We start from the raw sequence: 19,757 nt of genomic DNA, 5'->3' as shown, positions 1-19,757 counted from the left end.
AGGCCTGCTGAATTAGGCCCATGGCCCATCTAGTCCTGCAGCCTCACAGTGGCAGACCAGATTCCTGTGGGCAGCTCAAAGCAGGACCTGAGCACACCAGCTCTTGCAATTCTCTGCAATGGGCGTTCAGAGGCATCCTGTCTCCAACAATGCCCATTAGGGCTGGGTGATATCTGGCTTTCAACATGGTGATATATCACCAGCTAAGCATCACGATATACTGATATATCACAGTGTCTGAAATAAGGATGGTGCTATAGAGAGGCACTGGCTGGCTTCGCGGTTTTCCCCACACTGTGATTTTTGCATAGCGCACGCACCCTCACAGACATCGTGATTCATGATACATTGCCAGGAGGAAAAACTATGAAACCAATATGACAATATGGATTTCAAACTGGTTTGGAGAGGAATACAGCCGTACCTTGGTTGCTGAATGCCTTGGAACTCATACGTTTTGGCTCCCAAAGAATCAGAAACCAGAAGTGAGTGTTCTGGTTTTCAAACAATTTTCAGAAGCCAAATGTCTGGCGTGGCTTCCACAGCTTCCGATTGGCTGCAGGAGCTTCCAGCAGCCAATCAGAAGCCATGCTTTGGTTTCTGAACATTTTGAAAGTCAAATGGACTTTCGGAATAGATTCCATTTGACTTTCAAGGTATTACTGTATTGATATATCACCCAGCCTTGCCTTCCATTAACTTGTCTAGCTCTCTTCTAATCACCCAGGTTGATGCCCAATGCTATTCCTTGCCAAGCAAATTCTATAGTAGAACTAACCACTTTGTGGAGAGGTACTTCATTTTGTCTTGCCTTGAATTTCTAACACCTTGCTTTGCTGAATATTCTCGAGTTCGAGTTTCATGAGAGGCTGGAAAGCATTGCTCTATCCACTTCCCCCACAGCATGCAAAATTGCACCTTACGAAAAGTTAAGGCAGCTGTGTTGGCACGTGAAGGGAAAACAAATTCAAAACCCCTCTTGCGTGAAATTGGTCACTAGGTGGCACTAGAGTTTCGGACTTGCCTGGAGCAAGGTCGGGTGGGTGGGCAGTGAGTTATGAAGGGGAATTTCCCACAGAAAAGGAACAGTGACAACTGTCAGCCCCACATCTGGTTTGGTTTGCTGCATTGTCAGTGCGCAGAAGAGAGGGGATCCTGAAGAGACCTCAGCTGTCACTGGTAAGAACGCTGGGGCAGAAAGTAGAGGGCCCAGAAATCTGGGGTGATGGCAAAAAGGGTGGTGGGGGTGGGATTTTCGCTCCTCATAAGATTGGCTGTGTTTACAGCTGCCCGAATTTGATTCAAGTCTTTCCCCAAACCTTAGCTTTGGGGCCTGTTTCCAGTGGCCCTGGAGTAAGAGGAAGCAAGGGAGCTTCTGTGCATGTGCAAAGCACTTGGGGGGGGCGAATTCAGGGAGGAAAAGGTTATCAATGGCTTATGAGCTTTGCGTCCACAGTCGGAGGCGATGATTCTTCTGAATACCAGTTGCTGGAAGCCACAGTGGTGAAGAGTGCTCTTGCCCTGGGGTCCTGCTTGTGGGTTACGCACGGACCTCTGTTTGGCCTCTGTGAGAACACGATGCTGGAGAGCAGATGGGCCACTGGCCTGATCCAGCAGGCTCTACAAGAAAGAAGATTCCACCTAAACATTAGGAAGAACTTCCTGACAGTAAGAGCTGTTCGACAGTGGAATTTGCTGCCAAGGAGTGTGGTGGAGTCTCCTTCTTTGGAGGTCTTTAAGCAGAGGCTTGACAACCATATGTCAGGAGTGCTCTGATGGTGTTTCCTGCTTGGCAGGGGGTTGGACTCGATGGCCCTTGTGGTCTCTTCCAACTCTATGATTCTATGATTCTACGTTTCGTTCCCTGGTGACAAATCCCAGAATAGTAGCCTTGTAGGGATGCGGGTGGCGCTGTGGTCTAAACCACTGAGCCACTTGGGCTTGCCAATTGGAACATCAGTGGTTCGAATCTGCGCGACGGGGTGAGCTCCTGTCGCTCTGTCCCAGGTTCTGCCAACCTAGCAGTTCGAAAGCATGCCAGTGCAAGTAGATAAATAGGTACCGCTGCGGCAGGAAGGTAAACGGCATTTCCGTGTAATCGGGCACTTGTCACAGTCTCCTGTTGCGCCAGAAGTGGTTTAGTCATGCTGGCGTGGAAGGCTGTCTGTGGACAAACAGTGGCTCTCTTGGCCTGAAAGCAAGATGAGCACCGCATTTCATAGTCACCTATGACCATGGGTGTAGCCAAGGGGGTAGGGAGGGGAAGCTGTCCCCCCCATCAATAAAAATAAATAAAAATACATAGCAAACTGTGGTTCTTGTCCCCCCCCCCAAAAGGCCTGCCCCCTCCTCCCAAAATCCTGGCTACAGCCATGCCTTTGACTAGAATTAACTGTCCAGGGGTCCTTTTCCTTTTTACCTAGCACAGTGGTACCTTGGGTTAAGAACTTAATTCGTTCTGGAGGTCCGTTCTTAACCTGAAACTGCTCTTAACCTGAGGTACCACTTTAGATAATGGGTCCTCCTGCTGCCGCCGCGTGATTTCTGTTCTCATCCTGAAGCAAAGTTCTTAACCTGAGGTACTATTTCTGGGTTAGCGGAGTCTGTAACCTGAAGCGTCTGTAACCTGAAGCGTCTGTAACCCAAGGTACCACTGAAGTCTTGTTTTGTCTGTCCCAGTGCAGACAAAAGAAGAGCCTTGCAGGACTTTAAAGAAGAGAAGGAACCTCAGGTGAACTCCATTTCCCCAGGGCTTCTCTATACAGCCTTCAGGACATGGCCCCCCTTCCCTGTTTGTTCTGCTTCAAACCCTCCTTGACTGTTGTTGCCAGGAGAGAACGAGTCCTTGAACTCAGATAAGGCTGCTTGGCTGCCTGGATGGAAGAGAGGGGTGTGTGACTGTGAGCAGAAACAAAGGAAAAGTTCAGGTTTGTAGTTCCTCCCCCTCTGACCACACCCACTGCTGGCACCAGGCCCCTGGGAAGTTGCCTGGGAGGAAATGTGTCCCCTGTGTTGATAAATGTTGGGCCCAATGTTGGGCCCAAGTCAGATAGGACTTGTGTTTGGTGTGTATACACACACACACACACACACACACACACACACACACACACACTGGGCCAAATTCCAAGTCTTTATCATTAGTACACGAATCTCTTAGCAGCTTGGCCCCAGATTCCTTAAGGGATCACCGTGTTCCTTATGTGCACATTGAAGCTTTTTGGTCAGCTGAACATGTCCTTTTGCAAGTGCCACGTCATGTTGCTCCTTGGGAAGTCGATCTTGCATGGAAGCCCATCTTTTGGGACGTCCTGCCGTTTAACCTTGGGCAGGTACTTTATGATATATTTTAAGTGGCCTCCACTTGATATATCAATATCAACAAGTCTATATGGGCACACAGTTCAGTCATGTGTAATTGCTTGGAAATTATGTTGATTTTACATGTATTCTATTGGATAATTCATGTCTCTGTTTCACGTCCGTGATGTGGAGATTTTTTTGAAAATTACCAGTAAGCGTTTCATAGCATTTCTTAAATAAATAAATAGCGTGTGTCAGCACTGGATGTACAAGACACACACAAATATTTCCCCACCTCTTGAAATGATTTAATAAGTAAATATAAGTAGAGAAATAATTAATAATAGAGAAGATAGACACCTTCTCTGTTATATTTTCAGCCTTATATGTATAGATTTTTATTCCGGTCCGCACCTGTTTTGCATGTGAAATTGTTAAGTGTGTGTGTGTGTGTGTTATATACCGGTATGTTTCTTCACTGTTAGTAATTGAACAATTGGGGTGCTTTGTGGGATGCAGTTCTTAAATGAAATAAGTATTTTTCTTGTTATTTATAGAAAATATTTCGTTACTGTTATCTATAAAAACTTCAGAGCAGTTTGCAACTATTATACATAAAGGAATAGCATTAAAAAGATCCAAGATGTAACTGAACGACTGCAAGGAATCATAAAACCCACTGACAAATACCCCTTCCTCTTGGTTCATGTGGGAACCAATGACACTGCAAGCAATAGCCTCCAGAAGATCAAAAGAGACTACGAGGCTCTCGGCAGGAAATTGAAGCAACTAAATGCAGAAATTGTCATCTCATCTGTCCTCCCAGTTGAACGACGTGGCCCAGGGAGAGAGGGGAAAATAGTGGAAGTGAACAGCTGGCTTCGCAAATGGTGTAAACAGGAACGGTTTGGATTCTTAGATCACGGACTGCAGTTTCTTGAAGATGGACTTCTGGCAAGTGATGGGCTGCACCTCACAACGGTTGGGAGAAATGTTTTTGCCAAAAATCTCAGAAACCTCATCAGGAGGGCTTTAAACTGACTAATGTGGGGGAGGGAGACAGTGCTCCTGAAGGTAGGAGTCTATCAATTAATGAAGATGATCATCCAAATGTCATAGACCAAATGGAGCAAACAGCACGCGGACCTAGTGGTGGGAGGAAAAAATCCTTAAATAAGAGACACGGGGGAATGATTAATGGACTTCAATGTCTGTACACTAATGCACAAAGCATGGGAAATAAACAAGATGAGCTTGAGCTCTTGGTACAGCAAACTAAATATGACATAATAGGCATCACTGAAACCTGGTGGGATAAGTCCCACGATTGGAATGTAATAATGGGGGGATACAATCTATTTCAGAGAAACAGACCAGACAAGAAAGGAGGAGGAGTGGCGTTATATGTCAGGGATGTGTATACCTGTGAAGAGATCCAAGATTTAGATCCTCAAAGCCAAAGTGAGAGCATTTGGGTCAAAATTAAGGGAGAGAAGAATAACAGAGACCTCATTGTGGGAGTTTACTATAGATCCCCAAGCCAAACGGAGGACATAGATGATGCCTTCCTGGAACAGATGGCCAAGCATGCAAAAGGAAGGGAGATAGTAGTAATGGGGGACTTCAATTACACGGATATTTGTTGGACGTCAAACTCAGCCAAGAGCTTAAGGTCAAACAGATTCCTCACTGGCCTTGCAGACAACTTCATTGTCCAGAAAGTGGGAGAAGCAACAAGAGGAACAGCCATTTTAGATCTGGTCCTAACCAATGTTGATGACCTGGTTAGTGGGGTAGAAGTGGAAGGATCATTAGGCGCGAGTGATCATGCTCTTCTGAAGTTTACTATACAGCGGAAAGGAGCAGCCAAGCATACTAGGACTCAATTTCTTGACTTTAAGAAAGCCGACTTCATAAAACTTAGGGAAGTGCTGGGTGAGATCCCATGGACAACAATACTAAAAGGAAAGGGAGTTCATGATGGCTGGGAGTTTGTTAAGAGGGAGATACTAAAAGCACAACGTCAGGCAATACCAATGAGACGGAAACATGGAAGGTGCCTAAAGAAGCCAGGGTGGCTATCTAAAGAACTTTTAACTGAATTAAGATTAAAAAAGGATGTGTACAAAAAATGGAAAAGGGGGGAAACCACCAAAGAGGAATTCAAACAAATAGCCAGCACGTGTAGACACAAAGTCAGAAAAGCTAAAGCACAGAATGAACTCAGGCTTGCTAGAGAGGTTAAAAGCAACAAAAAAGGCTTTTATGGGTATGTTCGTAGCAAAAGGAAGAACAAAGAAACAATGGGGTCACTCAGAGGAGAAGATGGTGAAATGCAAACAGGGGACACAGAAAGGGCTGAACTACTCAATGCCTTCTTTGCCTCAGTCTTCTCCGATAAAGAAAACAATGCCCGACCTGAAGAATTTGGAGCAAATGATTCAGCAAAGGAAACACAGCCCAGAATAACTAAGGAGATAGTACAAGAATATTTGGCTAGTTTAGATGTATTCAAGTCTCCAGGGCCAGATGAACTGCACCCAAGAGTATTAAAAGAACTGGCAGATGTGATCTCAGAACCACTGGCAGTCATCTTTGAGAATTCCTGGAGAACAGGCGAAGTCCCGGCAGACTGGAGGAGGGCAAATGTTGTCCCTATTTTCAAAAAGGGGAAAAGAGAGGACCCAAATAATTACCGCCCAGTCAGTCTGACATCAATACCAGGGAAGATTCTGGAGCAGATCATTAAGCAAACAGTCTGTGAGCACCTAGAAAGGAATGCTGTGATCACCAATAGTCAGCATGGATTTCTGAAAAATAAGTCATGTCAGACTAACCTGATCTCGTTTTTTGACAGAATTACAAGCCTGGTAGATGAAGGGAACGCAGTGGATGTAGCCTACCTTGATTTCAGCAAGGCATTTGACAAGGTGCCCCATGATATTCTTGCAAAGAAGCTGGTAAAATGCGGTCTTGACTATGCTACCACTCAGTGGATTTGTAACTGGCTGACTGACCGAACCCAAAGGGTGCTCATCAATGGTTCCTCTTCATCCTGGAGAAGAGTGACTAGTGGGGTGCCACAGGGTTCTGTCTTGGGCCCGGTCTTATTCAACATCTTTATCAACGACTTGGATGATGGACTCAAGGGCATCCTGATCAAATTTGCAGATGACACCAAACTGGGAGGGGTGGCTAACACCCCAGAGGACAGGATCACACTTCAAAATGACCTTGACAGATTAGAGAACTGGGCAAAAACAAACAAGATGAATTTTAACAGGGAGAAATGTAAAGTACTGCACTTGGGCAAAAAAAATGAGAGGCACAAATACAAGATGGGTGACACCTGGCTTGAGAGCAGTACATGTGAAAAGGATCTAGGAGTCTTGGTTGACCACAAACTTGACATGAGCCAACAGTGTGACGCGGCAGCTAAAAAAGCCAATGCAATTCTGGGCTGCATCAATAGGAGTATAGCATCTAGATCAAGGGAAGTAATAGTGCCACTGTATTCTGCTCTGGTCAGACCACACCTGGAGTACTGTGTCCAGTTCTGGGCACCACAATTCAAGAAGGACACTGACAAACTGGAACGTGTCCAGAGGAGGGCAACCAAAATGGTCAAGGGCCTGGAAACGATGCCTTATGAGGAACGGCTAAGGGAGCTGGGCATGTTTAGCCTGGAGAAGAGGAGGTTAAGGGGTGATATGATAGCCATGTTCAAATATATAAAAGGATGTCACATAGAGGAGGGAGAAAGGTTGTTTTCTGCTGCTCCAGAGAAGCGGACACGGAGCAATGGATCCAAACTACAAGAAAGAAGATTCCACCTAAACATTAGGAAGAACTTCCTGACAGTAAGAGCTGTTCGCCAGTGGAATTTGCTGCCAAGGAGTGTGGTGGAGTCTCCTACTTTGGAGGTCTTTAAGCTGAGGCTTGACAACCATATGTCAGGAGTGCTCTGATGGTGTTTCCTGCTTGGCAGGGGGTTGGACTCGATGGCCCTTGTGGTCTCTTCCAACTCTATGATTCTATGATTCTATGATTCTACATAAAGGAATAGCATTAAAAACCGTATAAAAATTGGGCAGAGGGCCTTCTCGGTTGTGGCGTCTGCCCTGTGAATCGCTCTCCCATAAGATGTCAAGGAAATAAACAATTATCTGACTTTTAGAAGACATCTGAAGGCAGCTCTGTTTGTGGAAGTTTTTAGTGTTTGACATATTGTTGTTGTTGTTGTTGTTGTTGTTGTTGTTATTTACTATAACTATTATTCTGCTGGGAGCCACCCAGCTGGGAAACCCAGCCAGATGGGTGGGGTATGTATGTATGTATATATAAATAAATATTATTTAAATAAGAATAAGAAATCAGCTAATAGCCGTAGAAATATGCCATCTTGAGAGCCTGTGTAAGCCAGATGGAATAGAAAGCTTTTCAGTGGGCCTTTAATATCAATGAATGATTATTGAAATAAACTTAAAATTAACATTTCATTTTGAGTTCATTTCAATAATAAGTCGCTGGTGTTAAATTTCTTGCGTATTATTTATTTAGGATTTCCAGTGCTGAATGTGGGAAGATTTCGATAGGCTTGCTAACAGGAGAGCAGGCCTGGTGTTAGCGGTTAGGGTGTTGGACCTGGGAAACCAGGATTCACATGAAATACAACCATGAAACTCACTGGGTTGCCTGGGCCAGTCACACACTCTCAACCAGACTTGCCTCCATAACTTTTTTGTGAGGGTGAAAATGGGGAGGAAGAGAACGGGATTTAAGCACAATAAACAAAGCAACACAGGCCTGTTAAACCAGTGTTTCCTAACCTTGGGCCTCTAGCCGTTTTTGGACTACAACTCCCATCATCCCTAGCTAGCAAGTCCACCAGTCGGGAATGATGGGACTTCTAGTCCATAAACTGCTGGAGCCCCAAGGTTTAGGAAAGATTGTGCTAAATAACTGTAGGTTTCACACTGCTTATCCACGTGGCTTCATTCCCAAGAACAAAGGCAGGCAGCCAGCATGAGGAATTTCAGCTCATGCTAAGGTGCAAAGGCAGGATCAGGCCAATGGCCCATTTTAGCATCCTGTGGAACATCTGCATGCAGGACTGAAGTGCCGGAGCAGTTTCCAGCAGTTTCCTTTTATTCGGAGGGATCAGTGACATTTGTATAAAACAGGTCTCCCAGCCTCTCTCCAGGCAGCTCACGACAAGATCAAAACAAAACAAATCAAAACCAATAAATCTATAATAGTTCCAAATTAGGAGGTACGGGAGATAGCCACCCACAAAACTCACCGCAAACATTGGTGACAGCTATAATAATAATAATAATAATAATAATAATAATAATTTATTTGTACCCCGCCCATCTGGCTGGGCTTCCCCAGCCACTCTGGGCGGCTTCCAAAAAAAAAAATATTAAAACACTCTAATACATCAAACATTAAAAGCTTCCCTGAACAGGGCTGCCTTCAGGTGTCTTCTAAAAGTCTGGTAGTTGTTCTCTTTGACATCTGGTGGGAGGGCATTCCACAGGGAGGGTGCCACTACCGAGAAGGCCCTCTGCCTGGTTCCCTGTAACTTGGCTTCTTGCAGTGAGGGAACCGCCAGAAGGCCCTCGGAGCTGGACCTCAATGTCCGGGTAGAACGATGGGGGTGGAGACGCTCCTTCAGGTATACAGGACCGAGGCCGTTTAGGGCTTTAAAGGTCAACACCAATACTTTAATTGTGCTCGGAAACATACTGGGAGCCAATGTAGGTCTTTTAAGACCGGTGTTATATTGTCCCGGTGGCCGCTCCCAGTCACCAGTCTAGCTGCCACATTCTGGATTAGTTGTAGTTTCCGGGTCACCTTCAAAGGTAGCCCCACGTAGAGCGCATTGCAGTAGTCCAAGCGGGAGATAACCAGAGCATGCACCACTCTGGCGAGGCAGTCCACAGGCAGATAGGGTCTCAGCCTGCGTACCAGATGGAGCTGGTAAACAGCTGCCCTGGACACGGATTTGACCTGTGCCTCCATGGACAGCTGCGAGTCCAAAATGACTCCCATGCTGCGCACCTGGTCCTTCAGGGGCACAGTTACCCCATTCAGGACCAGGGAATCCTCCACACCTGCCCGTCTCCTGTCCCCTAAGAACAGTACTTCTGTCTTGTCAGGATTCAACCTCAATCTGTTAGATGCCATCCAACCTCCAACCGCCTCCAGGCACTCACACAGGACCTTCACCGCCTTCACTGGTTCTGATTTGAAAGAGAGGTAGAGCTGGGTATCATCCGCATACTGAAGACGAAGAAGAAGAGTTTGGATTTGATATCCCGCTTTATCACTACCCAAAGGAGTCTCAAAGCGGCTAACATTCTCCTTTCCCTTCCTCCCCCACAACAAACACTCTGTGAGGTGAGTGGGGCTGAGAGACTTCAGAGAAGTGTGACTGGCCCAAGGTCACCCAGCAGCTGCATGTGGAGGAGCGGAGACACGAACCCGGTTCCCCAGATTATGAGACTACCGCTCTTAACCACTACACCACACTGGCTACTGATGAACACCCAGCCCAAACCCCCTGATGATCTCTCCCAGCGGCTGCATATAGATGTTGAAAAGCATGGGGGAGAGGACAGAGCCCTGAGGCACCCCACAAGTGAGAGCCCAGGGGTCTGCACAGTCATGCCCCCGCACCACTTTCTGAACACGGCCCAGGAGAAAGGAGTGGAACCACTGTATGACAGTGCCCCCAGCTCCCAGCCCCTCTAGACGGTCCCAAGAACGGTCCAGAAGGATGTTATGGTCGATGGTATCAAACGCCGCTGAGAGATCCAGCAGAACTAGGAAACAGCTCACACCTTTGTCCCTAGCCCGCCAGAGATCATCAACCAGCGCGACCAAGGCAGTTTCAGTCCCATGGTGAGGCCTGAATACCGACTGGAAGGGATCCAAATGGTCCGCTTCTTCCAGGCGTGCTTGGAGTTGTTCAGCAACCACTCGCTCAATCACCTTGCCCAAGAATGGAAGATTTGAGACTGGGCGATAGTTGGCCATCGTGGCCGCATCTAAAGTTGGTTTTTTCAGAAGCGGTTTAATAACCGCCTCTTTCAGCGGGTCTGGGAAGGCTCCCTCACGGAGGGAAGCATTCACCACCCCACGAAGCCCATCGTCCAGTCCTTCCCGGCTAGCTTTTATAAGCCAGGATAGGCAAGGATCAAGGAGACAAGTGGTTGGTTTCACTCGTCCAAGCAGCCTGTCCACATCCTCAGAGTTAACAGATTGGAATTGATCCCACTCAACTTGACCAGACAGAACTCTTGCACTCTCCCGCCCCGGCCCCGCTCCCACGGTGGAGTCTACCTCTTCTTGAATCTGAGCGACTTTATCTGCAAAAAAACTTTGCAAAATCATTGCAGGAGATCATGTGGCCCGTATTAGGCCCTGATGGAGCAGGTGGTTCCACTAAATTGTGAACCACCTGAAAGAGTCTCCTGCTGCTGTTTTCCGCAGATGCAATAGAGGCAGTGAAGAAGGTCTTCTTTGCCATCGCTATCGCCACATGGTAGGCTCTACATTGAGCTCTAACCCGTGTCTGGTCATATTCAGAATGGGTTATCCGCCACCAGCGCTCTAGCCGTCTCAACGATTGTTTCATTGCCCTCAGATCCGTGGAAAACCATGGGGCTGTCCGGGATCCATGCAATCGGAGAGGGCGCTTCGGAGCCAAACAGTCAATTTGTTGTTGTTGTTGTTGTTTAGTCGTTTAGTCGTGTCCGACTCTTCGTGACCCCATGGACCAGAGCACGCCAGGCACTTCTGTCCTCCACTGCCTCCCGCAGTTTGATCAAACTCATGCTAGTAGCTTCAAGAACACCATCCAACCATCTCATTCTCTGTCGTCCCCTTCTCCTTGTGCCCTCCATCTTTCCCAACATCAGGGTCTTTTCCAGGGAGTCCTCTCTTCTCATGAGGTGGCCAAAGTATTGGAGCCTCAGCTTCACGATCTGTCCTTCCAGTGAGCACTCAGGGCTGATTTCCTTCAGAATGGAGAGGTTTGATCTTCTTGCAGTCCATGGGACTCTCAAGAGTCTCCTCCAGCACCATAATTCAAAAGCATCAATTCTTCGGCGATCAACCTTCTTTATGGTCCAGCTCTCACTTCCATACATCACTACTGGGAAAACCATGGCTTTTACTATACGGACCTTTGTTGGCAAGGTGATGTCTCTGCTTTTTAAGATGTTGTCTAGGTTTGCCATCGCCTTTCTCCCAAGGAGCAGGCGTCTTTTAATTTCGTGACTGCTGTCACCATCTGCAGTGATCATGGAGCCCAAGAAAGTAAAATCTCTCACTGCCTCCATTTCTTCCCCATCTATTTGCCAGGAGGTGATGGGCCCAGTGGCCATGATCTTCGTTTTTTTGATGTTGAGCTTCAGACCATATTTTGCGCTCTCCTCTTTCACCCTCATTAAAAGGTTCTTTAATTCCTCTTCACTTTATGCCATCAAGGTTGTGTCATCTGCATATCTGAGGTTGTTGATATTTCTTCCGGCAATCTTAATTCCGGCTTGGGATTCATCCAGCCCAGCCTTTCGCATGATGAATTCTGCATATAAGTTAAATAAGCAGGGAGACAATATACAGCCTTGCCGTACTCCTTTCCCAATTTGGAACCAATCAGTTGTTCCATATCCAGTTCTAACTGTAGCTTCTTGTCCCACATAGAGATTTCGCAGGAGACAGATGAGGTGATCAGGCACTCCCATTTCTTTAAGAACTTCCCATAGTTTGCTGTGGTCAACACAGTCAAAGGCTTTTGCATAGTCAATGAAGCAGAAGTAGATGTCTTTCTGGAACTCTCTGGCTTTCTCCATAATCCAGCGCATGTTTGCAATTTGGTCTCTGGTTCCTCTGCCTCTTCTAAATCCAGCTTGCACTTCTGGGAGTTCTCGGTCCACATACTGCTTGAGCCTTCCTTGTAGAATTTTAAGCATAACCTTGCTAGCATGTGAAATGAGTGAAATTGTGCGGTAGTTGGAGCATTCTTTGGCACTGCCTTTCTTTGGGATTGGAATGTAGACTGATCTTCTCCAATCCTCTGGCCACTGCTGAGTTTTCCAAACTTGCTGGCATATTGAGTGTAGCACCTTAACAGCATCATCTTTTAAAATTTTAAACAGTTCAGCTGGAATACCATCACTTCCACTGGCCTTGTTATTTGCAGTGCTTTCTAAGGCCCATTTGACTTCACTCTCCAGGATGTCTGGCTCAAGGTCAGCAACCACACTACCTGGGGTGTACGAGACATCCATATCTTTCTGGTATAATTCCTCTGTGTATTCTTGCCACCTCTTCTTGATGTCTTCTGCTTCAGTTAGATCTTTACCACTTTTGTCCTTTATTATGGTAATCTTTGTACGAAATGTTCCTTTCATATTTCCGATTTTCTTGAACAGATCTCTGGTTCTTCCAGTCAATAGCCCTGGTTAACTCCACATTCCAGCGGGCCACCAGGGAATCAGCTGAAAGGCCATCAACATGGGATGAAACATCCCCTACCACTCTCTGGAAACCATTTGGATCCATTAAGTGGTGGGGGCGGACCATCTGAATCGGTCCCATCTCCCTGCAGAGGGGAAGGGTCGCGGAGAAGCCTAGGATGGCAAAACAAGGCTAATATTCCGGAAATCCTTGTCTTAGACTCTGTGGAAGGATTCTGTGGAACTGTAACAACCCTTCATGTGAATTATTGGACTCTATGAACAGACACTTCCATTGAAATCTACAATTTGATACTATGAAGTATAACTTATTTATTTAAAAGTATAGCCGGTTACGTCTTGTGTGTTTATTGAGTATGTTTCATGTAACCATAGGTTTGTTGTTTTGTAATACCTTTCCCCATTTTTATTTTCCTCAAACAGCCATTGAAGTGTATTTATCTGGCCCTTAAGATGATGGAACCACAGCAGATTTATGACTTTACAGGGTGCCATCAGAGGTGTTAGTGCATATTTGTTGCCAATAATTATTTTACTTTTATTTTTGCATTGTATGTGGTGTGTGTCTCCCGTTGCAAAATGCAACCCCTCCTGCGTGAGAGAGCAAGTGAGCATTTGGGGGTTGTTGGGAGAGGCTATACACCTCTGTTTTTTTGCTTGGACCAAAATTGTAATCTAGGAAGATGATGTGATGGTTCTTTGTTTGTTTTAAAATTCAAGCAAGGATGAAATCTTGCCTGTATTAAGAGCCCCTCCAGACTAGTGGGGTTTTCTTTGTGTGTGGCTGCATTCTGCAACATGTCATTGATAAAATAATTGTGCATTAGTAGTGGATTTATACCAGGCAGCTGACACAATATTATTTACATTATTGCTCTCTGGATCTTGCTTTATAGAAGAAAAAAGAGGGATGAAACAGACGGGGGGATTTCTTATTTTTGGGATTTTTTTTTTAAAAAGGATCTGATATGAAAAGAAAGGCTGTACAGCACAATCAACAGGCGGTGAAAAGGCAGAAATTTAAAGGTCTGAAATTGTAGGTCTGCCATTGTAGTTGTACAGTTTAAGGGACAGCTTTTTTTCCAACCAGAACTCGCCGGAACTCAGTTCCGACACCTCTCAGGTGGGCACCATTGCCATTCTCAACTCTTCCTAGAAAAATGGCACTGGTTTAAGGACTATTAAACATACCAAGTATTAGCCTATCCTGCGGGAACCATGAGCTACATCCAACTAATTTGTACTCAGAATGAACCCATTAAAGTTAATGTACCTAAGTCAGTCATGCCCATTAACTTCATGGGTCTGCTCTGAATAGGTACAGCATTGGAGGCAACCCAATGTGAGTATCATTTACATATTTTTTATTTATTTTTAATGTCAGATTATTATTATTTTGTGTATATATGTGTGTGTGTGTGTGTGTGTGTATTCCTTAACTTGTCCCCAACTTAATCTTGTGTTATTTTCCCCCATAATAACTGAAAACCAAACCTGATTATACCACACCTCTTACAAATTATCTCAGAAGGCTTTCCATTCTGATCGTTCATGCTGGTATTAATTGGTGTTGGAGCTTTTTTATTTATTTAAATGAAATCAGTATTTTCTTCATGTGATCCATTCCACCCGTCTCCCCAACAATACTAGAGAGGCCACACGGGCCCTCCAAATGCCCCTATTTTGCAGGAACAGTCCCAGATTTATAGAAGTCATCCCAGTTTCTGATTTGATCCCAGAATGTCCCCCTTTTCCTTAGGATATCATTGGTGAAATGTTGGAGGGTATGGAGTTATGAGACCCCTGAGCTAAGGAGATCAGCAACTATGCAATCTTTCGATGATATCTGAAGGCAGCTCCGTATAGAGAATTAAAAAGAAAAATGTTTTTGGGTGTGTTTATATATACTCCCTACAACACTAATGTTTCACATCAAATATAATTGATCTGTAGGAAGGATTTCATGATCTGAAAACAGAGACGATGTATCATGTATGTGCTTTGGTAACTTAAAAATCTTTAATCGAAACAACAACACAGGGAGTGAAGAATATAGTCCCACACTTTAGAACTGAATCACGTTTTCATCTTTAATGCCGGGCATTGCTCAAAAACTTTCCAATGGCACCCACCCAATATTTCTTGCTTGTCCTTGCAATAAAATATTCTCACTACATGCAGGAAGTCCTAGGTTCAAGTCCCAGCAACTCCAGACATGGCTGGGAGAAGCTTTTGGCTGAAACCTTCAACAGCCGCTGTCTCCCTGGGCAAGCAATACTGGCCTAGATTGGCCAGACACAGTATAAGGAAGTTTCTTATGGAGGTATTGTACAACACATAACACCTCTTCACCAGAAAACCTCCCTTCTGCACCACCTGTGCAAACAACTAACAAAATTACGGGCCCATTATAGCACACATTTCCTTTCCTCCATTCACAAATCTGTTATGACTAAGATGTCGACCAGGCTCATGCAGTGGCGTAGCCTGGGGGGTGCAGGGGGGCTGGCCGCACCGGGCGCAACATCCGGGGGGGGGGCGCTCGCACTCACAGCTCTCTGCCCCTACCTGGCTCACTCACTCTCTCTCACTGCAGTGCTGGCTGTGTGAATGCGATCCGAGCCGCTGGGTCGCTGCCCACTGTGGAGGGGGTGGGTGCCAGGCATGCGGTGCAGAGAGAGAGCCTATCTGGGGGAGGGACAGTTCAGCGGCCGCCCAGCACAGCGCTGAGCGCGGGAGAGAACCACACCAGACCAGACCAGGCAGCAGCAAGAAGAAGCTGGCAGCGGCGGCAGGTTAGGGGTTAGGGGGCACAAATTATTTGCCTTGCACCGGGTTAGGGGGCGCAAATTACTTGCCCCGGGTGCTGACAACCCACGCTACGCCGCTGGGCTCATGAAATGGCTTTTGCATCTTCTATTGCGGTTTTATGAAAAGCCTTCTGCATTACTCCCTCCACAAGCCCTTTTCATTACTCGTAACACTGACGTTTCCCCCTTTGCATCCACTCGCTCATGATAAACACGTTGAACGCCATGAGGACGGCCCGTCTTGGATGGGGAAGTTTCAGGGAACGAAAAAACCGGCGGTGAGATGTCTTTGTCATAAACAGAGGCATCCTTTGCTATAAGCAAATAATGAAACTGGCTCTTTTTCACGTCAGCAAATGGCTGAACTGCCTACCTGGCTCACAGGAAGAAGAGACTGAAAGCAGCCTCAATTCTAGACCCACTGGAGTTGGGGAAGAAGAGGCAGAGGAAGCATCCTTCTGTGTAATGCCTGTCCCACAAGTGGTTAACTTTTGACCCTCCAGGTATTACTGGACTACAAATCCCATCACCCCTGATCACTGGCTATGCTGGCTGGGGTTGACAGGAACAGGAGTCCAAACAATATCTGGAGGGCCACAGATTACCCACCCCTAGGCTGCCATTCCATATTTCCTACATTGCTCCCGTTTCCTTGTCTTTAAAAAAAAAAATTATTTATAATTTCCTTGTCTTTTTTAAATTTTTTATTTATAATTTTCATTTATAACAAATAAACATTTCAAACGGAATAAAGCAATCCTTACATATAATACCTTGACTTCCCTGCCCGTCTTTCTGTGGTTCCTTAAATTTACTCTGGTCAAACGCCATTAATTGGAGAGTATTAGCCGCAAGATCGTAGATGAGGCAGAAAACTATTCTCTCGTCACTTTTTGATTTTGGGTCTATCAACAGCAGGGAGGAAAGTATGGCTTGTGGACAAGCCTCCCTGTGTTAATAGTAGCACGATTAAGGGCCCATCCAGACATTATTTTTATTGTGCATTCTTGATTATTCGTGCTCATGATGGTAGCAGGGTGAGTACTGTTTGTGCCTGCAGATGTTTTGGGCCAGACACGCTGCTTCATTTCCTTTTTTAAAAAATAAATAGATATTTATTTGGTTTATCAGATTAAAATTTTATGGTCACATATCCAACATACAATCATTTCCATCTGCATCTTTTATAATAATCCAAAGCTTTTACCTCACCATTCCCCATTAAACTACAAGTGATATTCCAACCCTAATAACAATTTGAACTGTTTACAATGGTCTTTAGGATAAGTTATGAATTTTCCCCATTCCTTATTAAAATTTTGGTCTGCCTGATTTCTGTTTGTTCTGGTCATTGTAGCCATTTTGGCATAATCCACCAACTTGAAATATATATATGAAAATAATAAAAATATCCAGTAGCACCTTAGAGACCATCTAAGTTTGTTCTTGGTATAAGCTTTCGTGTGCATGCACACTTCTTCAGATACCAACAGAAGCTTATACTTCTTCAGATATGCACACGAAAGCTTATCCCAAGAGCAAACTTGGTCTTCAAATGTCTTCTGAATGTCAGGTTCTATAGTTGTTTATCTCTTTGACATCTGATGGGAGGGCGTTCCACAGGGTGGGCGCCACTACCGAGAAGGCTCTCTGCCTGGTTCCCTGTAGCTTTGCTTCTCGCAATGAGGGAACCGCCAGAAGGCCCTTGGCGCTGGACCTCAGTTTCTGGGCAGAACAATGGGGGTGGAGATGCTCCTTCAGGTATACTGGGCTGAGGTGGGTGGCTTCTTCCAACAACACCAACACGCTCACTTCACGCACATTAGAGGAGTTGTCATTTGCGATGTGAGACACACGCCACACACAATAAAAAACCCATTTATCAGCAGCAAATATACATTAACGCCACCGCCTAGGTTTGCACCCTGTAAATTCACAAATCTGTTGTGATTCCATCATCGTAAGGGCTGAACAAATACACTTTAATGATTGTGGAAAAACCAGCATGGGGGAAAAAATCCCCCAGCACTTAAGATATTACAAGGAAAAGCTGATGTAATACATGGTGACCTTCGAAGTGTGGTGACCATGGTGCATATCTAATGGAGTGAGTGGATGTCCTGTATAAATAATAGCTGGGGAGAAAGTGCAACTCCATATTGTGGGTTAGTTGCTCACTTTCTTGCCACAGTCTGATTTGAGCACCACTGTCTATCTGAACTATGAAGAAGGTTACTGCAGTTGGGTTGCTCTCCCTATGCCTTGCGATGGTCGTCTCTTCCATAGCGCAAGACTCGCCTGTGATACTGTGTGGGAGAGAATTCGTGAGAGCTGTCATCGCTGCTTGTGGTGGAGTCCATATCCAGAAGCGGCTTCTGGCCATCTACTCTCGAGATCTCTCAGGTAACCCCAAAACCGTGCTTCCTCTCTTAAAGAGCAGGTTGAACAGGGAATCAGGCAGAGGGCCTTTCTGGTAGTGGCACCCACCCTGTGGAACGCCATCCCATCAGATGTCAAGGAGATGAGTAACTATAGAACCTTTAGAAGACATCTGAAGGCAGCAGCCCTGTGTGTTTTATTATGTTTTTTATGTTGGAAGCCACCCAGAGTGGCTGGGGCAACCTAGTCAGATGGGCAAGGTACAAGTAATAAACTTATTATTATTAATGTTTAATAATTTATCTAGGAAAATGTGATTTCTATTTCATTTATTTCATTACATTTCTGTATTCTCCAAGGAGCTCAAGTTCCAGTGTTATGTGAAAGGGAGAAAACAATCTATCCTCTTTTTCTACAGCATGCAGAATTTTATGCACCTCTATCATGTCTCCTATGGGACGCGGGTGGCGCTGTGGGTTAAACCACAGAGCCTAGGACTTGGCGATCAGAAGGTCGGTGGTTCGAATCCCCGCGACGGGGTGAGCTCCCGTTGCTCGGTCCCTGCTCCTGCCAACCTAGCAGTTCGAAAGCACGTCAAAGTGCAAGTAGATAAATAGGTATCGCTCCAGCGGGAAGATAAATGGCAATCCGTGTGCTGCTCTGCTTTGCCAGAAGTGGCTTAGTCATGCTGACCACATGACCCGGAAGCTGTACGCTGGCTCCCTCGGCCAATAAAGCGAGATGAGCGCCACAACCCCAGAGTCGGTCACAACTGGACCTAACGGTCAGGGGTCCTTTACCTTTACCTATCATGTCTCTTCTTACTTGCCTTTTCTCTAAATTGAAAAGCTGCAAATGTCGTAAGCTTTCCTCATTAGGGAACTGAGTCATCCTCTCAGTTTTTTTGCTCACCCTTTCTTAACCCTTTCCAGCGCTAGAATACCCTTTTTGAGTTGAGGTGACCAGAACTGTTTGCCCTTGCCTTAAAAAGAGTCCTGCTGGCTCAACACTCTGTTTGAAGTTCTTACGAAATGATCTTGTACTTTTCCTTATGTTTTAATGAAGCGGATCCAGGAAACCCCCTCCAGAAAGAAGATGTGATTTTTGACCAAGCCAAGAGAGCCGTAGGGAAAAGAGGGCTTCATTCCGTGGATAGAAGAGAGAAAGATCCCTCTACCCTCTCCGTAACGTGCTGCACGGATGGCTGTACTTTTGAAGATCTCCGTTTGCTGTGCTGACATCTCATGTCTCTGTACCCAGTGAAATGAAAGATTAAATAGCATTGTTTTCTTGAACAAACTGCTAAACCATGCGTAGCCTCCAAAATTTGTTGCTGGGACCCTGAATAAAGCTTTAATCCAGGGGTAGCCAATGAGCTGTCCTCCAACTGTTGGACTCCAGCTCCCATCAGCCCCTGGTGACAGGGCCAATGGTCAGCATCGATGGGAGTTGTAGTTCAGCATCATCTACGGGGTTCACATTCCCCCTCTCTACCTAAATCAGTTTCATTCAACGAAAGCTTTGGTTGATTAACCCATGTGGGTCAATTTTAATCAGTGAAATGATAAAATTAAGGGCTTGCTTGTGTTTTGTGTGTGGCTATTTTCATCCTCATGTGATTGAAATAGGCAAGGAAACTAATATAGAATATTAAACGAAGCTTGGCCTCCTGATTTTTGCTTTCGATAGCTTTTGCTTGTTAAGTCTTTGTATTCGACGTGGGTCGAAGTTGGCTTCATTCTGAAACTGTTAAACCATGATCTCCTAGTTAAGG

General features: G+C 45.5%; 1 long non-coding RNA gene across 1 annotated transcript; it reads left to right on the top strand.

Moving 5' to 3' along the window:
- Window positions 1-1,118: 1,118 nt before the first annotated feature.
- LOC309516938 lies at window positions 1,119-19,184 on the top strand. The gene is made up of 3 exons (XR_014213081.1): window positions 1,119-1,179; window positions 17,891-18,007; window positions 19,049-19,184. It is a non-coding gene; the product is annotated as an uncharacterized lncRNA (long non-coding RNA).
- The last annotated feature ends 573 nt before the right edge of the window (window positions 19,185-19,757 follow it).

The sequence above is a fragment of the Podarcis vaucheri genome (assembly GCF_965113315.1).
Source record: "Podarcis vaucheri genome assembly, chromosome: 13".
NCBI classification, from domain to species: domain Eukaryota; kingdom Metazoa; phylum Chordata; class Lepidosauria; order Squamata; family Lacertidae; genus Podarcis; species Podarcis vaucheri.
The sequence above is the reverse complement of the archived record's forward strand: the minus strand, read 5'-3'. Positions and strand labels throughout refer to the sequence as shown.